General features: G+C 50.6%; 1 protein-coding gene across 4 annotated transcripts in view; it reads left to right on the top strand.

Moving 5' to 3' along the window:
- The first annotated feature begins 721 nt into the window (after positions 1-721).
- The window catches only part of AKT2 (AKT serine/threonine kinase 2), a 55,360-nt gene continuing 37,136 nt past the window's right edge, over positions 722-18,945 (top strand). For 2 of the 4 annotated variants that reach the window (XM_066348210.1, XM_066348213.1), the window contains exon 1: positions 722-910. The gene's annotated coding sequence lies outside the window, so the exon portion shown is untranslated. Of the gene's footprint in view, positions 911-1,125; positions 1,287-18,945 lie in introns of those variants that run through there. The other 2 variants (XM_066348211.1, XM_066348212.1) reach the window with 2 other exon arrangements.

Raw genomic sequence — 18,945 nt, 5'->3', positions numbered from 1 at the left:
CTTTGTACGCCCCAGTTACCCAGCAAAGTTATATCCCATATTTAATTACATAGGTGATGAGAAGATAAGAATAATTTGGAGTCATAGAATGTCTAATTTATATAAACTGTTCTGTTTACATAAAACAGTCCAATAGCCCAGTTACGCAGGTATGACTGTTTCCATTTTGCAGCTGTGGATACCAAGGCACAGAAGGAAAGGCGAGCCTTCTACTCAGCCACCAGCAAGAAAATACAAAGCTGGGTTTGTGTGGTTTTAGAGCCTTACCTCAACTACGAAGGACAAACTGAAAATAAGCCACCCTGACTGACCCCAGGTCCAAGGCTCTTTAAGAGCCTAGGGACCCGGAGGAAAACCTAGAGCCGTGTAGAACATCAAAGCGTATGCAAATACAAACAGAGGCTGCCGGGAAACGTCGCTGCGGCTAGCCTCTAGGGAAAGCGGGCGTCAGTCAGAGTCCTACTGCGCCTGCTCATTCCTATCTCTTCTTTCCGTCCGGCGCCTGCGCGAGGCACATCCCTAACCCACACCGCCCAAACTTGACTATTGTACGGAGTCGCTCAGCTCTGAGTCCGCCTCCTCCCTTTCCTTGCGCCTGCGTCCTAGCACTCTCCGAGTAGAGCGGTCGCTCTTACGTCAGTTCCTGTTTGGCGGGAGAAGGCGGTATTTCCGGCCAGAGGGTGGGACAGGGCGGTAAGCGGGGGCTGGGGGGAGGGGGCGGGGGGGCCGCGCCGCGCGAGCCGTTGGGTCTGGCTCGAAGGAGGCGTTTCCACTGCCGCCGCCACCACTGCCGCCAGGAAACACAGGAGCGGGACCAAGCACCAGGAAACACAGGAGCGGGACCAAGCACAGCGTGGCAATGGGCGGGAGTACAGCCCCGCCGGAGAGGCTTGGCAGCTGCCGGTGACAGGTGAGTGCGCCAGGGCTTGTCCCCGAATGCCCCCCCCCCGCGGTGGTCGCGTCCGGACCCACCCGCAGTGCCTCGTTGGGTCGTACCACCAGTGCCTCCCGGGTGGGGGCCGCGGTTCTCGAGCCCCCCCTTCCGGGACTTAGTAGGGGTGGCTGAGCGGGGGCGGTAGTTCTAGCCCTGAGGGGGCGGGGCGGCGGGGCGTACCATTGAAGCGGCGGGGAGGCAGGCGCCAGCGAAAGTGAGAGGACCGAACCACTGCAGGGCTGGAGGCGCGGACGCCAGCATGTGCGGCCTTGGGGCTGAACTCGTGTGGTGTGAAGTGAGAGCGTGCCTAGTGGGGAGTGCTAAGCGGTTGAGGGGGCGCGACTTACGACGTGTAGGAGGCTGTACTTATTTGGGGTCGTGGGAGCAGTTCCTATAACGCATTGAGAGGGGTGGGGTCTTCTGGGGAGGGAGCTGTACCAAGTGTGGTCAGAGTAGCCCCGTCTGGGTTGTACCACTGAGGTGCATGGTGGGGGAGCCATCCTTAGAACGTAGCGCTGTATCCGAGTGGGAAAGTTGTGATGTTTATGGTCTTTGAGAGACTGGGCCCACCCAATTGGGTGTTCAAGGGAAGTGTTTTGGGAGGGCTATACTACTAGTGATCAAGAGGGGCTTCTGCCTCGTATGTTTAGTGGGTGGGACTTGGGATTTACAGGGAGCTGGAGGGGAGTATCATCTTTTATTAAACTTAATGACTTTGGGGGGAACTGGATGGACACTGGATTCCCTTGTACCCCAGAATTCTTTCATATTATTACAGTCTATTTTAAGGTATGTGGGACAGATACCTCTGTGTGTGGCAGGTTCTTTCCACAGGGTCTGGGGGAGATGTCTTAGAAGCCACTGTTTGAAATTTAGGGAGAAGGGGTAGTGAGCTTGAATTTAAGGAGTGTGCTTCTGGACCTGCTGAAGAGTTTGGAGGGACTGTTTGGTGTGGGACATGTCTCTTCCAGGGCAAAGTGGCTGGGGACACCTTGATACTTGGGATTTTGAGGACCCCCTTCCTCGGATTTGGAGGCTGCTTGGGCTCAGCAGGAGCCTGGACTGAAGTAATTAGGTCCATCATGGGCTGCCATTCAGCCTTGTTTCTTTTTCCTGTCTCATACAAGCATGGGGAGTTACAGTAAGTCAGGTGCCTGACCTTTGTTGACGATGGGTGTGAAGAGACCAGGCACCACCCACTACAGGCCCTTCTGTCCTCCATGTGGCTGTTTGTGTCTCTTGGAATGGTTAGCATTCCAGGTGCCTGTCCTGTTTACGCTCCCCATCAGGCCATAACAGTTGGCCTCACCGTTAGGCAGCAATGAGGCTAAACCCTGTTTTCCCAGCTGTTCCTCTTTGCATAGGCCAAGGGGACTTGGGGGGCGGGAGGTGGGAGAGCTGCCCCTGGCTCAGCCTGATCCAGAGAGGAAGACTGCTCTTCTGAAGGACTTGCAACAGCCAAATTCCCCACAGATCTGGTTTCTCACTATGGCTGCTTGGTGGGTGTTAGGAGCAGCCAGATCCAGATGGGAAGCCACTGCCCTGCTATCCAGGCCAGCTTGTGACCTTGGCTTGCCTGGTAACCTCTGCCCCAGGTCTGGAGTTCCCAGAGGGCAGGCTGTAGTCCCTGATTTACCCAGCTAACATGGGCTGGGGATGTGGTCAAAAGGGAGAATGGTTGTTTCTGGTCCACAGCATCAGCTACCAAGCTGGTGGGCTTCCATAGGTTGTGGTTCCTGGAGAGAATGGTCCCTGAGTCTCTTTGTGGCTGTGGTGGCTCTGTAGAATTTTTCTCCACTAGGGGTTTGTTCTGCTGGTTTCCTTCTGCTAGTTTTAGAGGGTTTGCCTGATGGGCTTAACAGCAGCAATAAAAACAATAATCATGAGATTGATGGCTGACATTTATTGAGTGCATTCTTTGTACCACATACTGTTTAAAATGCTTCACATGGATTAACTTACTGTATACTCACATCCTTTAGTAGGTACTGTTATGATCCATTTTAGAAGGGGAAACTGAGGCACAGAAAGGCAGATAATTTCCAGAACTAGTGAATAGCCAGTGTTAATTGAACATCCAATATATGTCAGTCATGTGACAGGCCTCTTACACACATTATCTCATTTAAATCTCAAAATACTCCTATAAGGTGGGTATTGGTTGGGCCCGTTTTATAGATCCCAATGAGGTAAGAAGTGTAATACCTGTTTTACAGGTGAGGAAACTTAGGCACTTCCTGTGAAGTGAAACGATTTGTCCAGTTTTTGTGTTTTTTTTTAGATTATTTAAAAAGTTCATTTTTAGAGAGAAGGGGGGAGGAGCAGGAAGCATCAACTCCCATATGTGCCTCGACCCAGGCAAGCCTGGGGTTTCGAACTGGCAACCTCAGCATTCCAGGTTGACATTTTATCCACTGCGCCACCACAGGTCAGGCAGTTTGTCCCAGTTCTTACAGCCAGGGGTGGTACAGTTGGGATATGAATCCCTGGCCTCATTTGGCCTTAGAGTGAACCTCATGTCAACAAGTAACTGTGATAATGGTTTATTTTCACCCAGGTATGGATGTGGTGTTTCTATACATTTTGCAGAGTCAGAAATTGGGACTCTCAGACTTAGGGGGCCAACTTGGGGTTTGAATGCCTGTCGGCTTGTTGCTGGTGGCATGTACTCCCAGCTCTCTGGGTCCAGTGAGGCTGCAGTGAGGCTCTGTCACCTCAAAGCCCCTGCCCTGCTAGCTGCACCCTTGGCCGTTTTCCTTCTCTTGTCCACAGAACCTGTGACTACTGTGAGCACCTCTGCAGGCAGTCAGTCCAGCAGTTCTGGCTTGCTGGTGGAACTTGGTCCATCCTCAGAGTTGAGCCAGGGCATCTTTTAACCCAGGGTAGAGCATATACTAGGAGCTGGGAGAAGACAATGAGAGCGACATGTAGGGGGTGTCACAGCTACCAGGGCACCCGTGTTAGAGGTTTCTACACAAGGATGGTGTAGGGGGCATGCATGCAAGTTCTGGTGCTTTCATGTTTTGGCTGTGTAACCTTGGGCCCCAGTGTTCATCTCTGTGCAGTTGGCTCAGAAGGAGCTCCCGCCTCAGGCTATTATGAGGGTTAAATGAGTTAGTTAATTCATGAGAGGTTCCTCAAAGAGTGCCTGGCACTGTGTAAATGCTTAGCAGTCCTGAGGGCATCAATCCCGCACCCTCAGTCTTGCTAACCAGCCTCTCAGCTTGACCCAGCCAGGATCCAGGAATCTGGTGTCCAGCCAGGATCCAGGAATCTGGTGTCCAGCCAGGATCCAGGAATCTGGTGTCCTGGTCTCTAACCTTTTTAAAGAGCTGCGCTGAAGTGACTCAGAGCACAGGGTTCAAATCCAGCCCCTTCACTCACTGACTGTGTGACATTCAGCAGGTTCCTGAACTCTTCGAGCCCTTTTCATCGTATGTGTAGTGGGATGATGATAACCGTCTCTTAACAGGTTGTTGTGAAGGTTAAATGGGTTAATTTGTGGGAAGCATTTATAACTGGGAAGGTGTAACAGTAAGCCTACAATAAGTATGTCCTGCTCTCACTTTATTTAAGAAGAGTGCCTGACACATGGTGCATCATAGGATATCCTGGCAACTATAGTTCTTACTATTTCTGCTAGAATTTTGAAGGCCCTTTCAGGTTATAGAACCTTGTCAGATAACACCAGGAGGAAGAAATGGCCAAAATTAGCACCTCCAGTTTCCCAATGAGGGTTGGGAGTGGGAGGGACAATCAAATAAAAATTGGCAAAAGCAGTGCCCAGACCCATCTGTTGTCTACACAATTGCTGCCCGGAGACCCTTCAAGATAAAAATTCCAGCTCCTTTCCAGATGTTAGCCTCTGCTAAACCTGCTCTTCTTTCCTATGTGTGTTTTTATTGCATCTCCACCACAGCCCCCAGGAGGTGGGAATGGCCTTGACCCTGGTGAGGAATAGCCCTTTTGAAAGCTGCAAGGCCTTCCAGGTGGGCAGGGAGAGTTGGAGAAGTGCTCATGGATTTGGGCCAGGCTTTGTAGAGCCTGGTGGACCTGGCCAAGAAGTGTAGATTTAACCCTGAAGGCATTGCAGGGCTGAGAAAAAGTTTTCATTCATCCACCACTATTCATTGAGCACCCACTGCATGCCTGGCATTGCTTCAGGTGCTGGGGATATAGGCATGTACTTGACAAAGGCCCTACCCCCATGGAACGAAGAAAGACAAACCCTAAACCTGGTGGATAAACAAGCGGCAGGTTAAGGGGTCTAGGCAGTGAATTAAAATCAGATATGCCTGACCAGGCAGTGGTGCAGTGGCTAGAGCGTTGGACTGGGATGCAGAGGACCCAGGTTTGAAACCCTGAGGTAGCCGGCTTGAGCCCAGGCTCATCCGGCCTGATTGTGGGCTCATCCGGCTTGAGTGAGGGGTTACTGGCTTGAGCATGGAATCATTGACATGACCCCATGGTCTCTGGCTTGAGGTCCAAGGTCGCTGGTTTGAGCAAGGGGTCACTAGTTCTGCTGTAGCCCCCTCCCACCTCCCAGTCAAGGCACATATGAGAAAGCAATCAATGAATAACTAAGGTGCCGCAACGAAGAATTGATGCTTCTCATCTCTCTCCCTATTGTCCCTATATGTCCCTCTCTCTGTGTCACAAAAAAAAAAAAAAAAATCAGGTGTGACTGGTGCTCCTTTAGATGGGCTGTCAGGCAGGCCTAGGAGACGGACAAGGAGACATGAGAAGGAAGAGCCTTGGGGTGTAGGGGGACAGCAGTGCAAAAGCCCCAAGGAGGCTGGGCTTGGTGAGGTGCAGGGGCTGGGTCACTCAGAGCCTTGTAGCCTGCCCTGAGGAGCAACTTGGTCAGATTTAGGGTTTTAATAGGTGCCTTTTGCTATAAGAGAGGTTCTCAGGCTTCTGCTTGGGGTGGGAGTAGATTTTAGAGTTGGTCAGGGAGTTTCACATGTCTCCCACTTCCCCCTTGACTAGAATCTCCCGTTTTAGAAATGCTGAAGGCCTGATGGTTGACTCCCTTCTCTGTGGTTTTCACACTGTGTTCCCCCAGGGCCCATGAGTATTCCCTTTAGGGACAGATTGGGGAGGGGGGCTCAATGGCCTGATGTGCTGCCAACCCATCCCCAACCCAAATAGTTGGCTAATATCAAGTAACAGTGCAGAACAATAGTAATACCTGATAAAAAGCATACTTGCTGATTTTGCCTTCCGCTCAGCTTGTGCCTGAGTACCTGCACCATTCCTGGTGCTGCTCTAGAACTTGGAAGACCAGGCCTTGTGGGCTGCCTTCTAGTGGAGACAGGTTCCCAGCAAACAAATCTGTCATAGGATGTCAAGTCAGAAACAATGTTATGAAAGCAGAGGGGGTGGGGGTCAGAGAAAAGAGTGTGGGGATGTTAGTACGTTTTAGCAGGGATGGTCAGGGAGGGCCTCCCAGAGGAAGTGACATGTAGGTAGGAACTGGAGTGGTGAAGGAGCTGTGGGAGGATTTGAAGGAAGACCCCTGAGACCAAAGAGGAATCAGCGATGATTCTAACCTCACAGTGGTGAGACTTGAGGCCTGGAGAGCCTCAGTAACCTGGGCTGGGTCCCCTAGTCTGGCAGTGTTGGGCCAAGCTCTGAATTTAGACCAGGGGTCCCCAAACTTTTTCCACAGGGGGCCAGTTCACTGTCCCTCAGACCATTGGAGGGCCGGACTATAAAAAAAACTGAACAAATCCCTATGCACACTGCACATATCTTATTTTAAAGTAAATAAAAACGGGAACAAATACAATATTTAAAATAACAAGTAAATTTAAATCAACAAACTGACCAGTATTTCAATGGGAACTATGGGCCTGCTTTTGGCTAATGAGATGGTCAGTGTGCTCCTCTCACTGACCACCAATGAAAGAGGTGCCCCTTCCGGAAGTGCGGCGGGGGCTGGATAAATGGCCTCAGGGGGCCGCAGTTTGGGGACCCCTGATTTAGACAGTATGGTTCTGGAGTTCTCCAGTTCAGGAAGACACTCTAACCGTGGGTGAGAGTCGCTTCTAATTCCTCACCTGAGCCTCAAACCTGAGGTTTAGCACAGAGAGCAAGAGCCTGGCTGTTGATTTTCCCATGTTCATTCTGGAGTGTCTTCCTGGAAGAAGCAGAGCCCCTCAGAGCGTGCTCTCAGGGTCTCCAGCATTTCTTTGGATTGGGAGGTTGGAAAGGAGTGTCCTTTGTAGTTGATCTCAAAGCCTCTGAGGGACCCAGGGACGCCCCTCCCTGGGCCTCTCTTTGATTTCCCAAGTGGAAGGCTTTTTCAACCATCAGGCCTCTGGGCTGCACGGTGGGGTGGTTCCGTGGCAGGCTCTTCTGGACAACCAGCCAAGCAGTGAGAGGCCCAGCTGGGGGAGACAGCGGTGGGAGCAGGACCAGGAGGGAGGGAGCATGGGAGTGGACGTGGGAGGGGCGGTGGGGTAGGATCTCAGCCTGGCCCCCTTGAGGGCAGGACCCACTGCCACCTCAGCACCCACAGCAAGGCTTAGCTGTGTTGGGTTCGTGGAACAGGGAACAGCAAGCCAGGGCTGTCAGAGGGGAGACTGCATGTCTGAGGTCCCTACAGGAAGTTCTGGAGCTCAGCTGTCCTGCCCAGGAAGCTCGTCCACAGATGTTTCTAAGGGTGAGGCCAGAAAGCCTGTCTTGGTTTGTCACCTTGTGGGCCCTTTATGAATGGACTGGGGTGACTGCCACTCCCTTGTTTCCCTCTCTAGCGCCTCTCACCCTGGTTTTAGGTCCTCTTCACCTGGTGGGTCATTGTGAAGTGGTCATGGCTGGGAGCAGCAGGCCTGGGTGTGATCCCTGCTCCTGGCACCCCCCCCCCCCTTGGTTGCCAAGGAACCCTGGAGACCTTATTTCATCTCTGATGTGTATTTTGCTCAGCTGAAATGGAACGATCCCTGGCAGGGCTGTAGGGAGGGCTCAGGGAGCTAACATGTTAGAGAGTGCTTGTCATGGGCCTCCTGGGAAGGTGCTCGATGGACCCGAGCTGCTGCTGATTTTACTGTTGGAGATTTTCAGGCTGGGCATCTGGGAACAGAGAAGGGGCTCTGGATTCAGCCAGATGGGGCTTGCTGGGTGGCACAGTGGGTTTGTGTTTAGAGCCTTGGGAGGGGGTGACAGGTCAATTGGCTGAGGATCTCTGCTGGGAAGGCTCCAGACAGAAAAAGTAAGCACACCCATTGCTTATACCCTGCTGGGCCAGACATGGCTCTGGCACTTTGTGCATGTTAGCTCAGATGCATAGTAGCCTGTGAGCATGTAGTAATCACCTCCATTTGGTAGGTGGGAAACTGAGGCATAGAAAGCTATATAGAATACCTGTGTTGTTATTGATAGCCAGTAGAGTGGTCCCTCTGGGTCAGGCACTGCTCCGTGGTTTTATGTGCTTGCTCTACCACAAGCAGGGAGCTGGGCACAGCTGTTCTCCCCATTTCCCTTAGATGATATTTTCAGAAAGTTAATGTAGGCATATCATGAATCATCTGGATCATTTCTCTCTTTTCTTTCTTTCTTGATTTTAGAGAAAGAGGAAGGGAGAGCGAGAAAGAAACAGAAACATTGATCTGTTTTTGTATGTGCCCTGACCAGAGATCAAACCTTGGCAACCTTGGAGAATTGGGACCATGCTCTAACCAATCGAGCTATCTGGTCAGGATCATTTCTTTTAGCCAACTAGTGACAATATTCACATAGGTGCCACTCCCATAAGCTCCGACTAATTGAAGCTCAGGCGAGCCCTTGACTTTGCCCTTTTCCTTCGTGTAATTGCTGCCTGTTCTCCCAAATCTCTGGCTGTGTGTGAAGCACATCTCATTGGGGCCCCATGACAACCCTGGGTTGTTAAGAAAAACCATCTTTTGAAATAAGAAGCATACGTTTGGTTGGGTTGGTGTTAAGATCCATTTCATAGATGAGGATGCTGAGGTTCCACATAAGCGACTCATGCAGCCTACAAGTAGTAGCCAGGATGTGAGTCAACCAGGACTCCAGGTGTGGGTTTGGAACTCTGAGCCCTGTTTGAACTTTCTCGGCTGAGTGGGTCAGGGCTCTGGAGTGATGTCAGAGCTTCTCCTTGGCCCCTCAGGCCTGTGAGCATCATGGTACTCACCTCACCCCATCCCTCCTCTTGCCTTCAGGTTCCTGCTGCTTCATTAGCTGAAGTTCTGTAGAGTGCACTTTCAATCTGCTAGCTACTGGTCATATGTGGCCATTTAAATTTTATTAAATTTTATTTAAATTTATTGATTTTTAGAGAGAGAGGGAGAGAGAGAACCACATATTTGTTGTTCAACTTATTTATGCATTCATTGGTTGATTTTATTTTGTTTTATTTTTATTTTTTTACAGAGACAGAGAGAAGGATAGACAGGGACAGACAGGAACAGAGAGATGAGAAGCATCAATCATTAGTTTTTCGTTGCGCATTGCGACACCTTAGTTGTTTATTGATTGTTTTCTCATATGTGCCTTGACCGTGGGCCTTCAGCAGACTGAGTGACCCTTTGCTCGAGCCAGTGACCTTGGGTCCAAGCTGGTGAGCTTTTAGCTCAAGCCAGATAAGCCCACGCTCAAGCTGGCGACCTCGAAGTCTTGAACCTGGGTCCTCGGCATCCCAATCCAATGCTGTATCCACTGCGCCACCATCTGGTCAGGCCATTGGTTGATTTTTGTATGCGCCTTGACCAGGGTTTGAACCTGCAACCTTGACGTGTTGGGACAATACTAACTGAGATACCTGGCCAGGGTGCCATTTAAATTTTTTTTAAGATTTTATTTATTCATTTTAGAGAAGGGGGAGGGGGGGGAGAGAAGGGGGAGGAGCAGGAAGCATCAACTCCCATATGTGCCTTGACTGGGCAAGCCCAGGGTTTCGAACTGGCGACCTCAGCATTCCAGGTCGACGCTTTATCCACTGCGCCACCATAGGTCAGGCCTTAAATTTTGAATAATTAAATAAAAGTAAGAATTTAATTCTTTAGTTGCACTAGCCATAGTAGCCACATTTCATCATTACAAAAAGTTTTGTTGGTTAAATCACTCATCTCCTGCACTCACCTGTGATCTTGGGCAAGTGATTTAGTCTCTCTGGGTCTGTTTCCTTTTCTGAAGAATGGGATAGTAACAGTATCTACCTTTCAGGATTGTGTGAGGGTTGATATTAATCCAGGCCAGGCATGTTGTAAGCACTCAGGAAATGCTAGATGAGGATGGGACCCTGCCTGTTTGCTCCTAGGTGTCCTAGCAATGAGGTGGGAACAGAGGCCACCAGACGCTGCCTCAGAGCTCCGGACTGGGAGGTAGCGGGTAATGATGTAAAGCAGTGCCTGTGAGGGAGGAGCCCTTCGGCCAGGCTGGAGGGCCATGTGTGTGTATGCATGTACCCGCGTACATGTGTTTGTTGGGGGCAGCCCGGTTCTGCAGGGTGTTAAGGGTGGGCTGGCTGTGGGACGGGAGAGCTTGGTCTCTTGGAAGCAAGGGCAGGAGGAGGTGGAAGAGTCTCATCTAGGATGACGTGCTCCAGCCTTCTTGGCTGTGTCCTAGCTGCCCGGCCTTGGGTACTCACTGAATCCTTCCTGGTCTTAGTTTCCCAATCTATTGAGTATGGGTCCTCATAGTCCCTAAGTGAGCCAGGTGGTGGGAGTGACAGGCCACTGCACAGGGCTTCTGGGTACAGCTCCTGAGAGGAAGGCTGTGCCCCTGCTTCACTAGGGCCAGGGGATTTCGTATGCTGCTCCTCCTCAGGCCAACAGTTCCCCATCTCTCTACAAGATATAGCCACAGGCCTTACAGTGGCCTCGCAGTCCCTGCCCAACCAGGCCTGCAGCTTCCTCTGTTGCCGTTTGTGCCTTACTTTCTCCTGCCCCCTCCTGACTGTCTTCCACAGGCCACGCCTGGGCACTGCTCTTCCTGGCCCGGTGCACTCTTCCGCAGATCTCAGCATGGCTGCCTGGTCTCTTTCAGGTTTCTGCTCAGATTGCAACATCTCAGTGACCCCTGTAACCTTATACAAAATTAGAAGCTCCTGCCCCCTTCCCAACACCTAGTTCTCCATATGCTGCTTTTCTCCATAGCATTTGTCAGCTTCTGATATTCTATATTTATTTAACTTAATTCATGCCTGTCCACCCTCCATGCTCCACCCTCATCCCCTACCCTGTAAGCTTCCCCAGGGCAAAGAGTTTGTTTTAGTCACTGCTGCTTCCGTGGTGACCAGAGCTGTGCTGACATAGTATGGGTGCCATCTTTTTGGAATGAATGAATGCAGGATTTTTTGTTTCACCTTCACTTGGCAGAAATCTGAACTCAAAAGCTGTGTTTCTGTTTGCTCCCCGCCCACCTTGCATTAATGAATGCTCTGGGCTGGCCCCGTGCAGGGTGGGGCTAGGGACACGAAGGGAACCAGGATAGGCCCCATCCCTGCTTTGTGGAGCTCTCAGTCCAGTGGTGGCAAGGGGCACTTTACCCAGATAATAGTATATGTGACTGAACACAGTGAAGGTTAGTGCTGTGAGGGTACAGAAAGGCTGAGCCTGAGGGTCTGTGAATTGTTATAGAGGGCTATTGTCCCTGAGGAAATGAGGGGTTGGGTAAAGGTGGGTGAGCAGTGTGCCAGGTGGATGGACTGGCATGTGCAAAGGCCCTGGGTTGAGAGAGAGAATGACAAGGAGCGTTCAAAGGACAGAGAAGGGGAAGTTTGTGTGAGGGAAGCACACTGACTCATGAGGCTGGAGAAGAGGTAGGGGCCACCTCAGGTGGGCCCCTGTAGCCTCCATAGGACCTTGGATGTGATCCCTGAGCAGGGGAAGGACAGGGTCAGCTGTGTTTGGAGGATCCCTCTGGCTGTGGCATGGTGTTCTCAGTATGTTTGGAGCCCACAGCCAGACAGACTCAAATATTTGACATGATTTTTGTAGGTGCTGTAAGGCCCTGGGTGGCAGGGTGAGGGGGAAGGTGTTGGGAGTGACAAGGAAGACAAGAAGTCTGCTTCAGTGCTTATTCTTGTCCTAGCATCTCTTGCAGCCCACCCACGTCTTCCGCCTGCTTCCAGTCCTACCTGCCCCAGTTAGACTCGATGGTGCAGCTGGGGGGACTGTGTGGTGTTTAAGAGGGAAAAAGGCATCTTTAATGCCTCTTTCTTACCAAGGAGGTGGAATAGGTAAAAAATTCACGTATTACAGAAATGTGTAATGTAGGAAGTGAAGGTTCCCATGTCTCCACCCACCAGAGGAAATACTGATATCTGACAGGTGTTGAGCAGTTGCTGTGTTGGGCTCTGTGTGGAGGACTTAAAGTGGATTCACTCATTTAATCCTCACAACAGCTTTGGCGGTATGTACTGTTATTATTTCTTTCCTTTCCTTTCCTTTTTTTTTTTTTTTTTTTTTGAGGAAGGGAGGTAGACAAATTTCTGCTTGCGCTCCAACTGCAATCCACCCAGAACCCCCATCTGGGACCCATGCTCTAATCAACCAAGCTATTTTTAGCTCCTGAGACTGAGGTGCTATCCTCAGTGCCCCGGGTGACACTCAAACCAGTCAAGCCACTGGCTGTGGAAGGGGGAAAGAAGCAGATGGTCACTTCCCATGTGTGCCCTGACGGGGAATCAAACCTGAGATGTCCATATGCTGGGCTGACGCTCTATCCACTGAGCCTACCGTCCAGGGCCTATTATTATTTCTAATATACAGATGAGGAAACGGAGGCAAAGAAATGGGAAATGATTTGCCCAAAGTCACACAGCCCTAACCTCACAGCTGAGGTTGAAATGCATCTTGTTCCTCAGGCCACCTTGACTCCTGCATCCATTACTCTGCCTTTGTTGGCTCTTTGGCACAATTCCTTCTATGCACGTGGCAGTTAAACATATACCTCCTCTTGGCCCTCAGTCTGTGACAGTATTCCCCGTTAACATCCATTGTTGATCGTACAACTCCTTTTCTGAAAAGAATGATTTAGGTGAAGTTTATACATGGATTGTGAGATGCATGTCAGTCTCTGTAATGTCAGCATGTGAAAAAAGGAGCATATCAGAGTTGAGATGACATGGTGTGTGTTTCAGAAAAGATCAGGTGGAATGTTCTGTTGGTCCATGAACACTGTGAATGTTAGCCGATTGAGTGGTTCTTGTGTATAGGATGGCTACATTGTGTTCTGTCAGCTGGATCAACCCTCACCAAGGGCTGGTTGTTGTGCTGAGCTCTGTCCATGAATGAGCCTTCTATGGAGGCACTGCTCTTAGCCCCATTTGCAGAAGAGGAAACTGAGATTTAGGCTATAAGTTGAGGAGCAAGGGCTTGAATCCGAGTCTGCCTAACTCCAAAGGCTGTGTGGTGCATTGTGGTGGGGAAGCCAGGCTGCTTGGGGTCCCATCCCAGCTCTGTACTTTTTGATCTGGTGATGGGAGCAAGTCATTTTACATCTGTGACTTAATTTCTTCATTAAAATGGAATGAACATCTCCCTCTCCTTCCTCTCTGTCTCTCTCTTCCCCTCCCGCAGCCGAGGCTCCATTGGAGCAAAAGATGGCCCAGGCGCTGGGGATGGCTCGTTGGCCCCTGCCCCAGGCGCTAGAGTGGCTCTGGTCGCAACAGAGCCACGCCTCGGAGGGGCAGAGCATCGCCCCCTGGTGGGCGTGCCGGGTGGATCCCGGTCGGGCGCATGCGGGAGTCTGTCTGACTGTCTCTCCCCGTTTCCAGCTTCAGAAAAATACAAAAAAAAAAAAAAATGGAATGAACAGTATAAGTGCCTGCTGCATAGGGTTTCTGTGAGGGTTGAATTTGCATATACAAAAAACTTAGATGTGCCTGGTATGTGTGGTAAGTGCTATACGGTATAGGCATTCCTTCTTTATAGTGTTGCTATATTAACTTATTACAATACCGGACCCTGTTGTGGACATTATGTTGCTTCCAGGATCTCATGAGTCCAGCAAGAAAACCCTCAGAACAGCTGTTCTGAAAGGCGGTGGCTTGCCCCCTCTCAGGGAATATTTAGTACTATCTGAATACATTTTTGATGGTCCCAACTTGGGAGGGTGTGCTGTTGGCTTTAGCATTTAGAGGCCAGGAATGCTGCTCAACCTACTACCATGCACAGAATAGTCCCCACGGCCAGAATTACTCAGCTCCAAACAGCACTTGTGCTGAGGCTGATAAACACCTCTGTGCACTGTCTTAAGCATTTTCTGCAGCAGTTCCTCCAAGAACATATGTGTTTCCACATTATCAGTTTTGCTAAAGTGCTCTCATAAAGCACGGGAGCAACGCACAGAGCTGCGATGGTAAATGAGGGAGCTGTTTCTCTCTGCCCATTGTATGCTTTTTCTCCCAAATTCTTGCAAGCAGCTATGCTGATCATTGAACTTATCTGCTGAGCAAGTCCTCCTCTGAGAGCTGTAGGTGAGGTCAGATTAGATGGCCAGTGATAGAGGCTCCTGGAGCGGTCTCAGTGCCAAGAAGGAACCCTTATCCTACTCTGTCAAGTGCCTAGAGATGCAGAGCCTCGGCCTCCTCCTGCCTCCTTCATCCCATATGTCCTGTCTGGTGTAGAAACCAGGTCAGTGAGAGGGGGGAGAGAAAATGGACCTGACAAATGGCAAGGAAAGGAATTTAACTTATTTTGAGCCTGTTCTGGGCACAGGGCTTTACTCAGTACACATTCATCCCACAAATATTTATCAAGTGGCTGCTGTGTACCCAGCACATGCAAGGCTTTGAGATCCATTGCTGCCCAAGACAGGCCAGAGCCCCTGCCCTTACATGCTGACATCATAGTGGGGAGAGGTCAACAGAAAACTGATAAATTGGTTAATATGTATAGTCATGTGAGTGACAGTAAGCGTTTATGGAGAAATATAAAGGGTAAGAAGAAGTAGGATGAATGCACTTTGTCTAGGGAGGTTAGGAAGGCGTCTTGAAAAAGTAACATGTGAGCAGAGACTGAAGAAAGTGGGTAGGGCCCTGTAGAAGAGCCTCCTGGCTGAGGGACAGCATGGGCAAAGGCCCTGAGGTAAGGGTGTGCTGGTATGTCATACGGGCTGCAGGAGCAGGCACCACTGAAATGGAGTGTTTGGAGAAGTAAAGGGGCAACAGTGCAGACCTCATAAGGCTTAGGGACTTCAGCTTTCACTCTTGGTTAGATGGGGAAACTGGAGGATTTGAGCAGAGGAGGAATGGGCTCTGACGCATGTTCACAGGGTCCCAGTCTGTAGGGGGTGAGGACAGAAGCACTGTAACTCATCTAGGCCTCATAACTGCCCTAAGTGACAGGAACTGTCTGACTAATTTTGCAGATGAGGAAACAGGTTTGAAAGGACCCTTCCCAGGGCTGCCAGCTAGGACAAGGCTGTCATCCAGGAGCTCTCTCCACTGGGCCCTGCACTGTCCTGTACATCACCTTTCCTGGATCTGACCGCCAGCTCTGTGAGATGCAGCTCCTGAAGGAACTACAGTTTGGAAACCATTGAGGAATAAGACAGATGAACATAAAAATGTCTTAAAGAAAATTAAAAATAATTTAATACAGAGTTTGAAACAGAACAATAAAGTCAGTGATACCATGTACTCAGTGACTTTTAAAAAGTAAAACTTTGCCAGTACAGTCAGAACCCCTAAAACTCCAGCCCCATCCCTTTTTGGACTGCTCTGCTCCCTCCTGGGTGCATTTCCCTCCTCCAGCAGGATTGTTGTACAGATAGAAGCACATGGTACACAGAGGATGACGCTTGCCTGCAGCCACACACCAAAAAGCATCAGAGCCCAGGGTTGAAATTTGGACCCTGTGGACCCTGGATTTCTCCTTACTCATTGGTGTTCCAGCCTTCTTGAGGGGAAAATCCAGGCAGGCCAGCCTTGGGGGTCAGGGGAGCCCTGGAGGGCAGGAGACCCAATTTTGACTCCTCTATATCCTCTGGACCCCCAAACCTGGGTTCTTTTTTATAGTTACTTCTTTTGTCATAAAATACTAAAAATATGTTAAATCCACATTATACATTATGGTATAACAAATAACTATAAAGCAAAGCCCAGTGTTATCACTGTAGAACATCGTCGACTCCCAGAAATATCACCCACCCTTAGTTACTCCCAAATCTATCCACTCTCCTGACTTTTGCATATTTGTTATCTTGATTTTTTTGCCCAGTTTACAAGCAGGAAAGCATCCCCAAACAAATACTGTTGCATTGTCTATTTTGAATTTGCTGTGAATAGACTCATACTTGATGTGTATTTTGTGTCTGGCTTCTGTCATTCAGAGTCATATTCTTACACTTCATCCCTGTTGTATGTGTTAGCAGTTCAGTCCTTTTTATAGCCCAGTAGTGTTCTGCCATATGAATTTACCTCCATTTGTTTATCTGTTCTTCTGTGGATGGTCTGTTTCCAGTTTTGGGGTTACTGTATGCTGCTGTGAATATTCTAGTAGATGTCTTTTGGTAGACAGCTACACCTATTTCTGTTGGGGGCTCCGGACTTGCTGGGTCATGGCATAGGCATATTTTGAGTTTTTATTCTTACTGCCAACTAGTTTTCCATAGTGGTTGACCATTTGATACTCCTGGTAGCGAATTCTTTATATCCTTGTCAGCACTTGACATTGTCAATTTAAAACAGTTCAGTCATCGTGGTGATTGGTTTAATTTGCATCTCCCTATAACCAATGAGATTGTGTATGTTCCTTGGTTGTATAGGTATCTTCTGTGAGGTGCCTTTGTTCTTTTCACTTGCTTTCCAGGTGGCTCACCTCTAGCTGACAGCTGTGGCCCAGGCCTCAGCACACTCAGATCTGGACACCCGAGGGAGCAGCAGCGAGGGGGTGTGTGGCCATGCAGGTACTCCCCGCTGTGGGGTGTGCTGCCTTCAGGCCAGTGGCCAGGGCAGACCTCTGCTTAAGGACACTGGCCTCCAGAGGCTAGTCTTTGTGCTCCGCCTAGGCGTCCTCCATCAGCAGCTCCCCAGAGAGCAGGCCATCCTCTTGGCTGAGGTGCCTGGTGTTTCATCACCGCAGGACTGCGTCACAGACACCTCAGCTGAGGCGCCACCCTCAGTGGGAAGACAGGGCAAGATCCAGGCGGGGCACAGGGAATCTTTCAGTTCCTCCCCCTGCCCTTGCCCAAGCTACTGCTGGCTTCTTAGCGGCTAAAATGAGAGTGTAAAATGTGATTCTGGTGTGCTGAGCAGCAGCCAGGGCCTCCACCACTGCTTAGCTGGGAGACCCCAGGTAACCGGCTTTCACTCTGTGCCTCTGCCCTGCCTCGCTGTGGTCACTGCCCTGTGATGGGGTGGTTGGGAGCATGGAAGAGACTCCATGGGAACGCTCGCACCCTGCTCAAAGCTATCTAGCCAGCCGTGGCTCCTGGACTCCTCAACCCTGACCACTGTCAGTCACACCTGCCTGCCTTCACTTCTCTCTTTCTGATCATGGCAGCCATGTGTTTAGGTGTTCTTGGGGGGATAAAGCTGCAGGCTGAACCTCTGCACATAGTGGGCGCTTGGGTGCTGCTGAATCACAGAGGCTCCTTCAGGTGAAGTCGCTAGGCCTGGAGGGGAAGGGAAAGGAGAGCTGAGCCTGGACACCAGGCCCCGTCTTTGCTTTCCACATTTGCCTTTCCTTCGGACTCTGGGTCCATCCCAGCCCTTTGGGAACTATTCCAAACTAAGCTCCTACCTGGGTAAGTATGTGTCTGCCCTGTGTTGGGGAGGAATTCCCCAAGTCCCCACCATAGCTCCTAAACCCTAGTGTTCTCCTGTCCACAACTCCTGGCTCCTGACCCTGTAGCCACAAGGACCCCTCAGCAGTTCCATGCTCACCAAGCTCCTTTCTGCCTCAGGGTCTTTGCACTTACTCTTGTCCTGCCTGAAATTCTACCCTCTGCATGTCAAGATTCATGCCCTACTCACACATCCCCCACAGCACGTGGCTAGCACAGCTCCGTCCTTTCCCCTGCTTTATTTTTCTTCTCAGTACCTCTGCACCACCTGCCATTGTTCTGTGTGTATTGGTGCCTGTTTGTCTCTCCCACTGGAATGTGGGCTTCATGAGGGCAGGTGCTGTGCCTTAGTGATGCTGTCTCTGGTACTCAGGATGGTGTCTGGAGCTTAGGACACACTAAAAAATATTGGTGGCATGACTAGACTCTGACACTGTATTCGTGGCTGTGTCTGGTCCTGGGCCTGGTTCTGTTGGGGAGACTTGGATTCATTCTTTGTGTATTCAGCAGATACCCAGACATTATACTGGTCCGCTGTGTTAGCATTTATAGGTATGGGGAGAATTGGCTAAGGAAGTGCACAGAGAGTACCCAGTGAAGTCTGAATTCAGGAAGTCTTTCTGGAGGAGGAATTGGTTCAGCTGAGACCTCACGAAGAGGGAGAACTCACAAAGGAATGGGTGATGGAAGCCAGAGGGAGGGCCTAAGCGACAGAAGTGGGCAGAGATTGGGGGTGGGAAGAAGAGGTATTGGAGGGGTGGGCAGTGCCAGTTATAATCTTTGTCGTGGTCACTAGCCTTTACTGAGGGCTCTCTAGGTGCCTCTTGGCTCACAGGGAGAGACGGGGCCAGGTTTAGATGGGGTTGTAGGGGTTGAGTGCAGAGGCTGGGAGTGCAGGGAGGAGGCTGTAGTGGTAGGGTCGCGGAGGGAAGGTGAGTGGGCATGAAGGGAGGTGGTCAGGCTAGGTGGCTGAGCAGTGGGGTTCTTCCTGGTCAGCCGGGGTGAGAGGCAGTGGAGTACAGGCCCCAGAGGCCAGGTACTGAGGGCCTTGACTCCCAAGCCTAGAAGCTTGTCTCCTTTGTGAGGCCAATGGAAAGCCACAGAAAGGTTTTGAACGAGGGAAGGACAGGGTTAGGTTTAAGAGTCCCCATAGCTGCTGAATGGGGGACAGATCGGAAGGGCGGCAGCGGGGCAGGGCCTTGCTGGGGGAGGATAGTTCTGGCCCTGAGCCAGGCTTAGGAAAGGGCTGGATGCAG

Source organism: Saccopteryx leptura, chromosome 9 (assembly GCF_036850995.1).
Source record: "Saccopteryx leptura isolate mSacLep1 chromosome 9, mSacLep1_pri_phased_curated, whole genome shotgun sequence".
NCBI lineage: Eukaryota > Metazoa > Chordata > Mammalia > Chiroptera > Emballonuridae > Saccopteryx > Saccopteryx leptura.
Note: the sequence above shows the minus strand (reverse complement) of the source record. Positions and strands in the feature narration are given on the sequence as shown.